The 17,786-nt window shown below is 34.2% G+C and overlaps 1 pseudogene; it reads right to left on the reverse strand.

Annotated features, from left to right (window-relative positions):
• Nucleotides 1-5,131: 5,131 nt before the first annotated feature.
• On the reverse strand, nucleotides 5,132-10,599 carry LOC136826456 (protein O-linked-mannose beta-1,2-N-acetylglucosaminyltransferase 1-like; annotated as a pseudogene).
• Between the last annotated feature and the right edge of the window lie 7,187 nt (nucleotides 10,600-17,786).

Here is a 17,786-nt window from a genome sequence, read left to right on the forward strand (position 1 = left end):
AGAAAATGCAGGAATAGTTGTCATATAAACAGCACCGACAGTGGTCAACAGTGCATTAGTTACCATCCATAGAGATGTTGATCTGGTTCTTGGGTCTGTGACAATGATCTGAAAAAGCTCATCTTTACTGGAAGTTTTATCTTCTCCAGACGAATCTTGTATGTACTGAGAGAAGGTCAGTCTTAAACATTCCGAAAAGTAAACATGACCAAACCTCAACAGGAGACATGAAGCAGAAAAGCCATAGTCATAGAGCAAGTACTGAGGAGTGGTAACATATCAATAAGCCAATACTGAGAGGGGAAGGGGAAAAATGTAAGGGTCTTGGCCCTTACAAAGAGTGAACTCTACCAAGTTTAGGATAACAGACTAGCCTTAAATTTTCTCTTGAACTTGTACATGGTTGCCTACTCAAACCAAAACATAAGACTAAGGCTACAGTTTTTCTGATACAGACATACTTTACATTTACATACAAAGGACAGTCCTCTGAATCCACACAAAAGACATCAATTGCAAACAGCACATTTTTCTGTCAACACTCTGAACAACTCTTCAAACCATACTGGCTTAATTTGTTTTCACTTACACTTTTGTAAATGCATTATTATCCAAACAGGGTAACGGTTTCAACTGAGAACCATCTGAGACAATAGCTTCAATGTGATTAACCTTTTTCCTAACTCTATGACTTAGCCGTTATGAAAGTTTTTATCTGCAAAGCTTAAAATCAATTCCAGATATTCTGACATGAACCTGATGATCTAATCCTATCCAATATAATCATGGTCACCTTTCCCAGGTTAAAAAAATATTGGCTATCACTAAAGGCAGTCCATTTTCATATTTTAAATATATTAAAATATTTGAAGAAATAAGTGTTTAGGAGAATGGAAATTGAAATTTTTGACAAAATAGCATAGTAACAGTTTCAATTTCCTTCTCACTTGAAAGTTCTTATTCAATAAGGTGTTTTGCATAAACCAGTTATCTAATAAACTTAAGTACACATACCAATTTCCATGAAGATATTCTTACAGGAGTAAAATTTTCATTTTAGATATATAGCTATTATCATTTTTATAAAATCTTCAAACAATTTTAACATAAATCTTACTTAATTTAATAACCATATTCCTTATAAAATAATGTACGACTGTTCTGCTGACATACATTTCTATAAATCATTTTCCAGACAAATTCTCTCATAACTATCAGACAAATTTACAACACACTGATGTTACATTTCATAATCATTTTCCGGCAAAGTCTCAGTATTCAAGATGATCACCTCCAAATAATGAATTTATTGGTACACTGTCACCTACATAGAAAACGTATGGTTATTGTATATTAAAGGATTGGCAGTATACCCATTTTCACTTAAAGGTACTCAAGACAGCAGAAAAATGCTATGCTCATCTCAAATATTTCCACTACAGTCCATATATAGAATTTCTAAACATAAATAAATTACAAAATCTACAATAAGAAAGGTAAGTTTTCACAGGCATTACTTTCGTTTGTGTAGCACCTTTGTAAGTTATATGTAAAGCATTTCACTTAAAATTAAAAGGAAGCTGTAATTCAGTACTATACTAAGAATCATCATAATCATCATGATAAGCATTTTTACATCAGCCAAAGTTGTCCCCATTACAATTCATAGTTAAACAGAGGTTTTACAGCAATATACCCAGCCAAAGTATTATTAGACTACTCTCAAAGAAATCTTGCATTAGTCAAAGCTCACTTTTGTTTACTAGTTTTCAATCTCGTTCCTGAATAATTTTGATGAAAAACATGATTTTTGTGATTACATACAATTTTTAAGCATTTTTGAAGCCCTTAACAACCTAAGAATATATTCTGTGATTCTATTTACTATGCTAGTCTACAGAGATAGCATTAGTGGACTATAAATTGTACCACTGAAAAAAACATGCTTGACAAAATGAAATACAAGTAAAAACACTTAGCATAAAAATCAAGTACTTGGCATTAATTTCACAAAATTAACAAAGAAATATTTATAGAATATGCGAATCTAAAGAACTTCTGTATCTAACTAATATTTACAACTTTTCCTCTTCGGAAAGTTAAACATTTCCAGTGCAGACAAGTTTCTATATTACTTTTAGCCACACAATATTAAATACATAACATTTATATATACTATATAACAAGTTGTTGAACCATGAAACTCCAACAAAGCCAATTACAGCTTAAGTCTCAAAAACAACCATTTTCAAGACAGTTACATCGACCATAAAAAATATAACTTTATGCTAGTCAAACTCTATTTACACTATTTTCACATAATTTCTCAACAGGAAGCTTCATCTAATCTACAAAAACCAACATTTTTGCCATGACAAAAGCACCTTACTCCCCAAAAGCTCTGAGATACTGCCAACATAATAATTTGTCTCCCCATCATCCAAATTCTACATCCTACTACAGCAACAAAAAGAAAACTCAAAATATCTTTCACAGAAATTAAAGACTGATGGTACACCTTCGCTTCTTACAGAAATGGAATGTGTCATCATAAACTGACTTGGATCTAAACAAATATGTCGATGCAAACCAACAGCTCAACATGGCATGAACACCTATTTACCACAAACTGTACATACTGATTTTATTTGCACAGTAATTTTATTTAATATTCCTTTTCCATAACACACATAAAGAAATAATATTCAATTAATTTGTTTAAAGGAAATTAATTTTAAATTTACGAGTCCTTCAAAGAAAGTAATTTTAAATTTAAGAGTCCTTTAAACTAAAATTTAATCTAGCCTGAAATTGATCGCAACATCAGCCAAGGTTTCCAATATTTACGCTATTTCTAAATCCCATTCACTAATGATAATTCTACAACTCAAGAGGAAAAAGGCCCTCATATAGGAAAAGAAGTTTCAGAATTCATACACAATCTTTACTGTCATTCTTTCAAGTCATTTAACCAGATCACCGAGTCACATGCCTGACTTTCACAGGGATGATAATGAAGACTTGTTCTTAAGTGGAAAATGAAAACTGAAACAAAACTATGTTGCAGAAGTTGGACCACTACACACGAAGAGACTACAACGAGGTGATGAAAAGCAAGCCAGCCGACAAAAAGGAATATGGCATACAACTCAACCTGCTCACTGTGCACCAGGGGAAGCAACCATTGTTGACACTTTCACTGCCCCATGAGGATGCGGAACACATATAAAAAAATAGAACCACTAATTTTTTCTGTAATTTTCCACAGGTTAAAAGTTGGCAATTTTAATATACTGTGGTAACTAAATTTCTATTCACTAAAACCAACATTGAATTTATGCATCCCGTGAATTATCATAATGAAAGTTCACACAATTTAATGCTGTCTGAAAACACCTTCTGTTCTCTTATAGTTCCTACAAACATGATGTAATTATTCCAACATTTAATGTTTCAACTGTATATAAAAGCTTGGCTGAAATTTACTACATAAAGACAAAAATCATCTACTTGGTCGCTTCTTCATGCAAAATAATCTATTTCTTCACACGACAGGAATGACTTTTTGCTGTAATCTCAGATACAGCTCCTAGTTTGGTTCTCCAGGTATAATTATATAATTCATTTTGTACAACCAGCTACAAGTAGATCATCAAGAACTTAAAAAATGCTCTTTACTGGATCAGACTTAAAATACTGAACTCTAATACAAATGAAGCAAGAATGCCACATGAAAATAAGAAATCATATCTTTATCATCAGGTTTATGAATTCTTGTTCCCTTTACAATGATACCAGCCAAAAATCACTTGCACAGAAAACACTACCGCTATTTTATTTCATTAATTCTGGTACATAGTTGCTCTTAGTTATCTTTGTTACATTTGTTTTCTACATTTAAATCAAGACACTTCTAATAAATAACCATGCATCATTTAAATTGAGGACAAAAGCTCTGCAGGTTAAGTCCTTTGCAAATATTTCGCCAATTTGTTCCCTAATAACTTTTTTCTTCTTTGTACACATTTTCTTCAGCACCAATAGTTTGTTGTTATCTATGAATAAAATTTTCTCTTTGTAGCTTTCTCCTTATCTTTCTCCATGCACAATGGTTTCAACTTTGCTGGCTGTAGTTCTGTAAAGAAAGAAGTGCATAAATATTCAAATATTACACCATAAAGTCGCAATACTTCACATTGTCATTTCATAGCCAAATTCCTACCTTATACGTAAAAACTTCACCCTAAATCCAGCATCAATCTTGTTCAGAGTTTGTAGTCACCTTGCATTATGGGAGTCCTCTTCACTAAGCAATGAACCATTATTCATAAAAAATATGGTATATGAAACTACTGTATACAGTAACAATGTAAGAGTTGTATGCTTACCCCAGTTTTTTATAAGAACACAATTAATCTTTAATGTATTTACTGAAGACAAAATCTGGAAATACTGTAGTAGGATTAAAGCCCTATTCGACCCGAATCCAAACTGATTTGGGATCAGATGACGCCCCCACTACACAAAAGGCCTTACATTAGATGAAAAAGATGGCTGCAAAACCAATCTTATGTAAAATGCAACATGTAACCATACATTATTTAATCTGTGCTTAAGACACAGCCTTCTGGTAAATCTTTCATCACCAACAAATCTTGAACTGAAAAATGTGAGTCACTTTTGATACGACAGGCACACTAGTAAATGAAATACAGTACTCCTGCATTAACATCCAAAAGGAAACAACCAAAGAGCACACTCCTATTGTTACACAACTGTCCATATAAGCTCATGCTTTAGAGATTTCAATAACATTATTTGTCATTTTGGCTTTTATTAATTTTTGGTGTTTCTATTTCTGAATAGACTACAATAAATGAGAAGCATCTGGCTTCAAAATGACACCATACCCCCTGGGTTGCTCTCTACAGCAGTGGGTAACAATAGGTGTTACAAAAGCACATATAAAACTTGATTAATATCTTACAAAAATACAGATTTTTTCCATATTAAAAAGTCCAATAAATATAAACCATAACTTTTGTAATAATGATATACGGTTAAGGTTTTAAAAGGATGCCAAATTCATAGAAACACTTGTAAACTGAACAGCAATGAAGATTTACTTCATTTAATACTGTGAAAATGGAACACCAACTATAAGGAGAGGATTAGATTTGATGTGAGTTCTACATACCTGTAGGCACCACGGCCATCAAGATCCTAAATTCAGAAACACTGAAAGAAGACATGTTTCAGTTCAAAGGTTTTATACAGTAATTTAGATTAGTTTCAACATATGGATAGGCTTAGCATTCTCAAAACAACACAAAATGAATTAAATACAATACATATTAAACTAATAATAACATCTCATAGAATCTGTAATAATATTACATTATTATATTTTCAAAAGTCAACTGGTTAAAGCATCATATTCTATACGATGTGAATTTTGTTCTCACCACGACCCTACAGTACCCTCTTCTCCCTTTACATTTCATTTTCTTACCTTTGCAACCAGCCATGTTGTGTAATCTTTGTGGTGCTCCATCTGGTCGAAGAGAAGGTAGATATGTCCTGTTGTGTCAGGTACAAAGTTTTCATCACATGGACTGCGAGAGTGATCTAACACTGTCCCGCGACGCAACATATCACTCACAAGCTCTTCATAAGCATCTTTCTTCAAGCTAAAATCAAAACATACTTTTGAAAATCAAATGACAAGGTTATTTTAACAAGATTCTATTCTCAATTTTAACTGACGTCATTTCTAAGATGTTGATAGAGGTGTCTATAAAACATTCATGCAAAAACATAACACTCTAACAGCAGCTTGTTGCTTTTAAAAGTATTATCAGACCACAATACCTCTTCACTAAAAGACTGTTACATGTACAATTGCACTATTATATATTGCATCACTTTACGAAATATATCGTTCATATCATATTTCTTTTTTTATAGTCCATATATTAATTAGTTTGAGATACTTTTTTTAAAACTTGAAAAGAGGAATCAACCAAAGCTAGTAAAAAATAAAAACGCGCAAAAATTCCTCTTCTGATGCTGGTTTTTAAGTATTTGGTCCAAATTATCATGAAATATTCCATTATGTTTAGATAGGAACAGAACTATTCTAGTTTATCATCCTTTTTAAAGATTTATCTGTTAAAAAAAAATTACTTTCTCTGCAAGTAAAAATTGGGCAGTGTTTACATATATGATACCATCAGATTATCATCTGCTAAAAATCTCATGTAATGTGAGCAAATAAGATATAGTAGTTAATAGAAATGTTATATAAGCTATAACTTCCATTCTATGACTAAAATACAGTTCGACTGACTAATAGGATTTGTACTGCACTGAAGTAGGTGGTTCGGTTGGCACACCTGCAATGTCTATTTTGGATGTGCTGTAAGTTATAAATCTTACAGATTGCAATTTCCTTTTTATATCATTCCAAACGCATAACCGACATATAATCTTTTTACAAATACGGCGATTTAATATGAGAATAAAGAAACTGGGAACATAGGTTTGTAACTGAATGGTTTAATGCAGTACTGGACAAATAAATTAGTGTGTCGCAGGAGACTACATCTGTTTGCACAAAATGGAAACTAAACAACTCAAGAGCTTTATTAGAATACAACAACAATGTGAGCAGAGATATAGCCAGTATATTCGGTGTAAACAAAAGCACTGTTACTAGGTGGATTCAGCGTCATGGAGAAACACAGATGCTTCAAGACAAACCGAGGTTAGGACGACCACACTGCATCATAGCTGACGAGGATAACAAAATAGTTGAAGCAGCTCGACCAATAATTACAGCTGTGTAGCTATTAAACAGCAAATTGTGATGCCGGGAGGTAATATGAAAGACTGCATGCCTCAGGCATACACCACAGAGGCACCTGCTATCAAGCCTGGATTATCTCAAGAGCGTAAAAGATGAGGTTGTTTGTTTAGAATACTATGCTGCTGATGAGTTCTGGAGCAAAAGTCATTTTGACAAAAAAACATTTTCAACAGATACTCATGGAAGAGCAAACAGCTGGCACTTAACAACACAAGTTAATAAATCTTGACTGTTTAGGTAGAAAGAAAAATTAAAGTCATCCCTATATTACTTACATATAATTATTGCTAACAGGCCTAGGCCTAGAGCTCAAGAATAATTTCTCAGAACTAAATTTCAGCCATCAGTTATGTATATATATCTATATATTACATATATATATGTGTGTGCATTTATGTATGTATATCCTTTTCCAATGCAGGTATGATGAGAACTGTGTCATGAAGTCGAAGAAGAGTGGACGTATTACAGCGGGACTCTGGGGATGGATGTGTGGCAGTGGGCCAGGTGCCTTAACCAGCATAGATACACGCCTGAATGCCGAACAATACATTGATATTTTACAGAATGTCATGATTCCGTCAGTTCGCTTTTTTTTTAATTCCCGAACCCGAACCCATTTTCATTGCAATGGATAATTCCTCAGTCCACAACAGTAGCACCGTCAAGAACTGATTTCGAGAGCACCCAGAAGTCATAAGGATTAACTGGCCTATGAAATCCCTGGACCTTAATCCAATTGAAAACCTTTGGTCACTCATGGTCAGGAGTTGGGATGACCGCCAAATTAAGACGAAAGATGCCTTAATATCACATGCCACGGAGATCTGGGAGTCACTTAAGCCTAGAAGGGATGATAACAACATATGCGAGAGCCTAGTGAAGTCAATGCCTACACGACAGAACATAGTTATCGATGCTTCAGGGAGTTATACAAAATATTAGGATATAACACTGACGTGAAGGCTTGACAAGCAATATTAAAGTAAATACTTTTTTTTTAATAAATGGAATATATATAATCACTGTTGTTCTTCAATTATTAAAAAGGATACATTCATTTATCATTTAATGGCGCTCTTTATATATATTCAAAAGGATTTGTTAAAGTTCTATTGTTTACATTTTTACTGTATCAAAGTTTTTAATGTTACGTTGCAGTTCGACTTTCTACTCACTGTCAATTATCTACTGCACCATTGTTGATGTTAATTATATATATAATTATATAATTTAATTTGTATTTTTCTGTTTTACTTTACTATGCAAAGTATAAATATTTCTTGTTTAAGGAATGATTAACTCAGACCAAATGGACAAGTCATTCACCTCGTATCACCAATTATATACTTGTATAACTGTTGTAAAAGCAAGTATCATTGGTTATGATGATATAATATCATATAAAAGCCTCTTAACAAAAAGATATGTAAATTATAAGATACCCTCACAGAGCAGGTGAATATTAGTAGGCTCAACCAACACATTTATAAGTTATTATTCATCTTTCTATATTTTTCATATGATAAATATACAAAAGGTAGGTAATGAATATTTTATTTATCACTGCATTTGTAAACATGCAAATTTTCTGTGATAAAAGAAAATGTCAGATCCCGCCAAAATTATGTAGGCTGAGGCACAAAAATTCCTTCTTCAGAAAAAAACTATAACTAATGAAAGAATAATCATGTAAATCTCTTCATATGAGAATAATATATAACTAAGATAACAGATTATTAATACAATTTGCTAGTTATTGAGAAACTGTCAACAAGGTGATCAATTGTGCAATTGAATGTAGTCTGTGCGCCATAAATAATCGGCTAATAGTTGCCAGATACCTCTCGCTGAATATCCTAGCTATAAGCCTTATGTCCGAAACATTAAGGCAACTGATGCAATATTTTGTAACGCAATTGTACCATCATTCTAAATGCCTTAAAGTTATTCCTTGTAGCATAAGGTACTGTTGGCTAGAATTTATGTTACCACTGTTGCTTCATTCTCAGCTTCACTATCTGATTTCAATGTTTTTTTTTTTTTTACCCAGACTCTGTTTCTCTTTTATTTTAATACTGTAGTATCAAATCAATTATTTATGCTTTTTCTACCTTTACCCCTCAGTTAACTTCAGCCTTTTGTAGGTCAATTCTCTTAGACTGCTAACTCTTCTAATATTGGGAGTCGTTCTGAATGCGGAACTTCACACTTGACTGTAGGCAGTTTTCCTTTGCATATCTTTTCCTTAATTTTTTATTATCCTTTCAAATCCATTATTTCATCTGACAAAATTACACCAACCTCATTTACTAGCCACATATTATATTTACAGTACTTAAAAGTTCAATTTGTTTTCTCCTTTTTTATACAGTACTTGTGATGTCAAAACAGCTTGGTTACTCTGTCCTCGTGACTGCAGATTCTGTACTTCATTCCAGATGTTATATTATGGGCCTAATTTATATCACACAGTAATTAAGTCAATGCTCATTTCCTCCCATGAAAAACAAACCTAATGCAGTATAAAAATCAAGCCGTTATCTTCACTGCAGAAGGCTAACCATTGCTAACAGACTAGTTCTTGTGCTGTAAAACTCAAGCAACCACACTAAACACACTACAGCAATTACAGTATTAAATTGATAACTTGAACCCACCTATCCAAATCTCGTAGCTCAACAAGTGTTAGCGAATGTTTCTTGAAATACATCTTGGAAAATAAGAGTTCAGAGTCCAGATCCGTGAAACATCTGGAACAATGCACCCTCCCACGGCGAACTTCAGCTAAACGCATCCACATATCCCAGTCCCACATCTGTAAGATTTAGAAAAACTGCATAAAAACAGATTACTGTACCTGCATGAAGCAATATAATGAACTCTAGGTATGGAGGTCCTACATTATTAGTTATTCTCTAAGTCTATATGATAAGGAACCTAAGCTACTGACAAACTGTCTTCACTCTGTACAACAAAACTTAAATCATAGTTGATTTAAAAAATATAACTATTATTGAATATGTTCTGCACAACCCTCAAGCTTCTGATTCCAAACCAGTATAAAAATCTTTAGCATGTAAATGAATGTGAGCTACTCAACAGCACACACAAAAAGTTTAATAATTTCATATACTGTACAGTACCTTCTCTGGTGTTGGCCATTTAGACTCCAGTTCTTCTTTGTACAAAGAACGTTTAAGAATCCACCCCAACCCAGGCATAGTTTCTACTCGGTAGAGTAGAGCCGGGTCAGTGCTGGTATGCTCGTAGCCTTGGTCATTCCATGCACTAATGCAATACACAGTTGGATCCTCTTCTAACAACCTCAAAGTCTGGCTAAAGTAGCTGAAACAGTAAACAAAAAAGAATAATAATCACAAGAAACAATGGTTCAAAGTTTCACTATGAAAGCACCATGTTTAAAGTGACACATGGCACAAAACAATAAGATGTAGTCATTTCAGAAAACTAAATCTACTTCTTCACTGACAGCAAAATTACAATTATTTCAACTTAATTCACAAAAGCTCATATAACTGCACTGTATACCAATGAGCATAACTACAGTAATTGATGATTAAGCCTATACATATACAATTACAGTATTTCAAATTGTGATTCATAAAGATTCCCATATTACCTGAAGAAATCAGGAGATACATCTAAGTCTTCCTCTAAAATAATAGCATAACGGGCAGCTGGAAATATGTTGAAAGTAGCTGTGAGGGAAGCTTAGAAAAGAAGTATATGAGTACTTTAGCCTGGAACACAGATTTTTCTAAATTTAATACAAAGGCCCATTAGAAATAATACTACAAATAAATACTTGATAATGTAAATTCAGATCATTCAATTATGATATAGTGTAACATGGATCCTAGCAATATCACAACAGTAGCAAACCTAGTATGACGACAGGTATGCGCACTGCACATTACAGACATCTTCTACCTTGGCTTTTTCATTACAATGATGATAAACTAAACCATCCACATGTAACACTTCTTAGGAAAAGGTTGGGGTGAGGATTTAGCCATTTTTGGAGCAGATTTTAGTGACACTCCAAAACAGTTTAAAATTCAGGCAGGCAGGTTTATACAAGAATATGTACATATGTCCTATCTTATATGTCTGTTTATCAAATGTGAGATTTCCAATTATAAAAACCTGGAATAGTATTTGGAGAGGAAAGGCCTTCTATAATCATGTATTTCTACATAATCTATGACAATGACCTTGAATACTAATTGAGAATCATATACATCTTTCTACTAGGACTAGGAGGCTTTCTTGATGCAATATAGTATGGTAAAATCAGGAAGAATTATTATACTCAGTACATTTAGAACAAATCTTGAAAGTACACACCAACAACCTTACACCAAATGTGTATAAACATGCAGTGACAGAAAATTACAGAAATAAACATGAAAATAAACACAATTCTTTTCCTGTTCTATAATTTCACATTCAGGGTGAGAATCACTCTCTACATGAAAACTGAGAGCTTTCCATCACAAATACAAAATACTTCACTCACTATACTTATATCTTTCAGCAGCAAAATAAAATATATGAAGAATAGTAATCACTCTGTTAAGTAATAAAAGGAATACAATAGTAACAAACTCACCCTAGTGGTGTGTGTTGATGCCTTTAAACCAAACAACTTGGTAATGAGCAAAGAGGTTCTACACAACCATCAATGAAACTGTTAATACTTTCTGATTAACACTCAAAGTAGTTAATACAACGAGGACCTGCCAGTGAAAATATGAAGAGTAAATATGGCTAATCCATAGTGACTCATGGATATATGATACCTTACACACTACAATTTGCTGGAAACAATTTACAGGAAAAGTACTAAAACAAAAACTATGTACAATGGAGATAATCATATAAACTATACCCATAAGTCAAAACTACCTTACCAATTTGAAGAAGTAGATATTACTTCAATCTGTGTGCTCTTTCAGACAAGGACTACCACTCCAGCAATTGGTTTAGCCAATAATTGATGATATTTCAGTAACCACATCAGGTAAAAGATTTGGAAAGGCCAGCTCCTCAAAAATAGAACTTTTCAAAAATTTTCGACCTAACTAACCTTTCTTAGTACAATTCTAAAGGCTGGATGCAAATTTTTTGGCCAGTTGTATATAGCCTTTATAATGAGGTGCAATTTAGGTTTGGAAAATGCCCATTTTAGAATGAAATGTCCATCCTCACAGGAATGAAGAAAATGGAGTTGGAAAGGTGATAGAGCCTTGCTTATATAGTCATTGTAACTTCTGTTGGCTGCTATGCACTTGACCAAGTACCTACTTGTTGCCCCACCCAACAGCAACATGCTACAAGTCCCAGAAATCCATGTATGCACTGCTTAGCAGTCATTGTCTTATATGAAATTTAGAACTCATGAAAGCATAGGGATGTAGCATTTCTACAACAAAGACCATTATTTATGGGCTGATAGACCAAACTAACTGTGCAAAACATCATTCTATAGTGCTGGAATTAGAGTCCAATTCTTATCTTGTAATTAGATGCAGATTAAGGTACATTAGACTACAATTTCATGCAATAATATATTAAGCTGTCACCATCAAAGTGAGGTTGGACCTTAAATGCCCCATATGATTCTGGAATGAAACAAAATTACCAAAGTAACAGCTTGTTATTACATGAAATATCTTATACTTTAATAGTTGTGCTGAGATGGGTAACAGCACTGCATGCATCTTAAAAATTAAACAGCTTTGGTTTCATTCATTTAAAAAAGACATACTTGTTTGTTTGTGACATCAATACTATACCAAATCTGTGTTACCTAACATTGCCTGATGTAAATGTCAACAGTATTTCTGACTTTTTGGATCTTTCTTTAACCCTTTAAAGAAAACCTCAAATTAACCAAACACAACTTTCTTCAGAACTAATCTTTCTTTCTTCACAGAGCAGCAATGGCACAAGGTTCAGATGTTATTCCAGCACTGAAGGAGCAGTACCACAGAAACCTCACCTGTACAGGTAGTGTGGACGGTTGCTTGCAATGATGGCTACTGGTACATCATGAACTTGATTGTTCAGCAGCTGACAGGGGGGAAAAAGCAGTTCAGTATTTAACCAAAGACAGATATAATAGCATTTGCTTTCTACGAACAAACAATTTCTTTGATTTGAATTATAGTCTATATAGTCCTGCACTGCTTTACTTTTTAAGACATGACAAATACAGATGCGTATGTGGATTATCAGCACATAAGCCAAATGATAAACATGAATAAAAATTTTCGTTATAAAAAAATGTTACTGAGATATATTAACAAACAAAATTACTATAGAGGAAAGTTACAATACCTTACTACAAATAACATTACAACTATTTGAAATTAATACTGTATAGCTAAAACGCCAACTATTACTTCACTTTTCCTCTTTCCTAACCTGGAAATATTATTTCGACGACGCAACATACCATATTTCCTTTTTCTCGGATCTATACAGTACATTGGATGTGTTCAACTTTATTATTCACTTAACAAGATTCCTGCACACAATCATCAAGGTCAACTCCACCTCTACAAGGATTTGTCACCAACCATTAGATTATACATAGAAATCCTTCCTCTATAGGAAATATCTCTCTTTAAAACCAAACACAACTACGTGATACACACCTTCCACAGAAAATCTAAAAGGCCCTTCATTATATATTTCAAAAGCAAGACTTGAAGCACTTGTAACAACACTAGGAAAGAGTAAACACTCACAGTTCTGTAGTGAAAGCCAATGGATGATCTGTGCACGGAACACACTGAACTATATCCTTCAATGGCTGCAGAATTCACGCTCATGGCGATGATCTTCTGTGTCCCGCCAAGTGCACTCGCTCTCTAAGGACAAAATTGAATTTAAATAGTATACTGTATAACATTCTATGCAATGAACATTTACAACTGCAAAACATCAAGGTAATGGAAGGCTTAACTGATAGAAAATTAATTAGGCTATCTCAGAATGGGCAGTATCACTCAACTTTCTCATTAAGTTATGCAATGCACAAAGTACTCAAAGGAGCAGAAGTAATGAAATTTTTACACTCTTAAAATAAACTGCTGTTTTCTAGAACATATGAAAAAGCTAAAGAAGGTAAGGATAGGTTATATACAGATCTAACAAAATTTCTAAGACCTGTGAACACATATATAATCATACTTAAATCGGTAAGATCCTTCATTACAGTCACTGTAAAATTTTTCCTTAGCAATTCGAAACCGTCCTAGATTTACCTTCTAAACAAAGGAAAACCTCGCAGTTGCACAATGAATCAACTGTTAGGAGGTGGAAAGTAAGATGAAGAAAGAGAATAAGAACAGAGGTACAGTGAAAGGAAACAAAGCAGTCGTAGCTAGGTTCAAGGGACAAAGCAAAGAACCCATGTGCAATGCCTACAGTGCACTGAGGATGGGCACTCAACAGCACTAACCCTGAGGGGATTAATCCATGAGGAACTTCTGTAACTTAACCTTCAGAGAACATGGTACTTCGTTTCAGCATACAGGTGTCCCCCAGGAATTGGAAGTCAGGGCTGCGACAACCGTTTCATAGACTCTGCCTCCTTTTACAGTAAACTAACGCCACATATCCCGCCTGCCAACCGTTCAGGGAATGACTGCTGCTCCACCACATGGCATCACGCCTCCGCCTTTCATTTGAAATAAAATTTTCATCCTGAAAGGGGAACCTGTTTTGTTAGAATCATAAAATATCATAACATTACTTTTGTATTATCTACATTACTAGAAGGGTTACATGAGTGTACTCATATGACAACATCAACATCAAAATATGCAAAAAAATGTAATAAAACGATAATAAATTTCCAAAGTTACACACAGCTTCATGTAGTACCTTGAAAATGAAGTACCTTCATCCTACAGGTCATTTTTTAAAAAATCCACCTAAAACATCAGTACCGCTCTGGTGTGCCATCAACATTACCAGAAGTAATTATCATGAGCTGTGTTCATATGGCAAGATCATTCCAGCAAGATCAAAACACAGTAAAGAACTTCAATAAAATCTACAACATTTCTCTAGAGTTATCCATAACTTCAAGCGTAAGTGCGTTCTCGTAAAGCATGAAACACACAACATATTTACCTGATGGCTAGCACCAATATTCTTCCAGGATACCATATTTAAAGAGCGCCATTGCCTCATCCTCGCGTGGGGAGAGTAAGTATCACCATCTCTCTGAGCCATGACGGCCCCACTTGCCTGGTGGAGCACAAGGACGTGAATCTCCACGGCCTTCGTTCGTCACTCTCTTCCACGATCTGGAATGGAATGGATATGGAGTTTAGAATACCATGATCTGTAATAAATAATACAAGAACAAAATTAAAATACTTTTCCGAACATAGATCAGATGCTGGTATCAGCTATGCCTTGACTATGTGATATAAATGTTTGTAAGGCTACATCATTACAGTGTTATGAATGAAAATGTTTACAGGAAAATATTAATCAAATTGTCTAACGTCAAGATTAATCCACCACACTGCTATAATGAATGGAAAAACAAAATATCCACTGCAATGAGGCATTCCTTTAAAATGTGTTTGATCATCCCTCAGCAACAAAATCAACATTTATAATTTAGCAGATATTCTCCAGGATCCTTGACCAAAGAAAGTCTCCACTTTCATTTTTTCAAGCATTCAGATACTGCAGATATTACAGATACTCTAAAGTAATGATACATTGTTTCTGGGAGATTTTTTGTTATGCGCACTACACATATTAATGTACAAAGAATGGCTTACTACAAGATTCCTTTGTATTTGCATTCTCAAGCAGTATTTAATCAAGTAGTATTTAAAAGCAGCAAATCCCAAGCTATACTTGTAACCAGAACTGCAGGATGCCAAATTTTATGCGTGGGTGTGAGATGAACATAATTGTATAATCAGTCATGACTTAGCCTACTACTGCTCATCCAATACAAAGACTGAACACCTGGCCGATGATCACCATTAAGACTTTTACAGTAACTTTAGACATCTGATAAGTGCTCTTTATCTTCTGTTTTGTACAGACTGAATTTCCACAGCTTCCAAGGCCTTCACTATATACTTCACACAGCCCAAGGCCTCATCCATGCTACTTTCTCATGGTTCCTTGAACAGTGCTACTTTCTTATGGTTCCTTGACCAATCTCTATGGTCAGTATATCTACCAATTCAATAACCGATTTCTATCCCCCTCCATTTCTTAAGAAGTGGTCAAACCATGTTTACATGTAAACATTTGGTACTCAGCTACTTACTACTTTCTGACACTATGGTTCTATTGAGCACATAAATCTCTGCAGTTTGAAGGCACTCTTTCACAATACATCTGATTTCTTTATTAGTGGCCCTTGTCTCGGTCTATAGAGACTACACACACAGCAAATTTTTAGTTCTGTTTACTATCGTAGTGAGGCACGGATTTCGTACCATTAGTCCTATGTAGCGTTTTTTATTAACTCAATTTATGACTGCCTTGTGCAGTCTGCTAGTCACCACTTCGTGCCACTATCCATAATCAACTCATTCTCGCAGTCACTAACTGGTCCTGTAACCTGCAAAGGGTCTCAACCGCAATGTAGGCTGTATTTCCCCATTTGGGCATTCAAAAGAGAAGAGATTTTGGCCTAATAATTTACTTTATTTTTATTCCTGTCAATAGTAGGTTTTGATACTGCACTTGACCACATTTTAGAATCTCTCTCTCTCTCTCTCTCTCTCTCGTTTAAGATGAAACAAAATTGTCCCGAGAAATGTGTCATGGTTTTAGAGACAAGTTAAAATCGGATATGTGAGCAATGTCTGTCTGTCTGTCTCTCTCTCTCTCTCTCAATGCTACAACTGCAACAGGAGAAGCAGTGTTAAATGTCAGATGCATACAGAGAAGCCGCCATGAATGGCCAGTATCCGATTGCCTTCCTCGGTAGTCCATTCTTTATTCATAAGCACAGAGCAGACCCAGCATCGTAAATCAAAACTGGAGAGAGAGAGAGAGAGAGAGAGAGAGAGAGAGAGAGAGAGAGAGAGAGAGATTTTAAATGAGGTCAAGTACGTACAACATACAAACGGGCAATGACGGAAAGATATGCAAATCTTGCTTATTGTTTAATAACAGGTATAAGTAGCGAACGTATTAATAAGGCGCTGTCCTCGCTTTCTGAATAGTTGGTACAGAGTTCATTAAATGAATAACAGCAATAATATAATGATTTTCTGAATGAAAAGATTCTTCAAAGAGTAATAGCAGCATCACGTTCACTTTCTAGAATAAAGTTAAATATCGTGTTCTTTATTAGCTCAAATAAAAGCAATAATGTCGCCATTTCAGATAAAGTTATCCTCAAAGAACGGTAATAATGTCTTCGACAATTAAGAGTTAGTTACAAAAATATTTTAAATAAACAGCATACAATGCCTTTCTTATCATTTATCAACTTAAAATACGAAGTTACAGAGTTTGTTTTTGCCAGTTGGCTCTGTGTGCTCAAAATTGTCAAATAGTAAAGATCACTACTTTCACAATAAACAATCCTGCTGTTTATAGAGTTACAAAAAAAAATACTAAATCAAAAAAGTACAATGTCTTATTTCACAATACACAGCAGCGAGGGTTTGTTTGTTATATATTTTGTGTTGGGCTGATAACAACCTGTATTCTCGTACGTTTGTTAAAAATAGGTTGTATTTGAGTATCATTTACTAAAGATATTTATTTGTAATTGTTTGCAACTCATTACAATACCAATACTACTTCAGAAATGACCAGAAATGTTTGTTTCTAAAACACAGAACAGATGGAGATATTAAAGCCTATACGATCAAACTTGTACTGAATT

The sequence above is a fragment of the Macrobrachium rosenbergii genome, chromosome 41, assembly GCF_040412425.1.
Source record: "Macrobrachium rosenbergii isolate ZJJX-2024 chromosome 41, ASM4041242v1, whole genome shotgun sequence".
NCBI classification, from domain to species: domain Eukaryota; kingdom Metazoa; phylum Arthropoda; class Malacostraca; order Decapoda; family Palaemonidae; genus Macrobrachium; species Macrobrachium rosenbergii.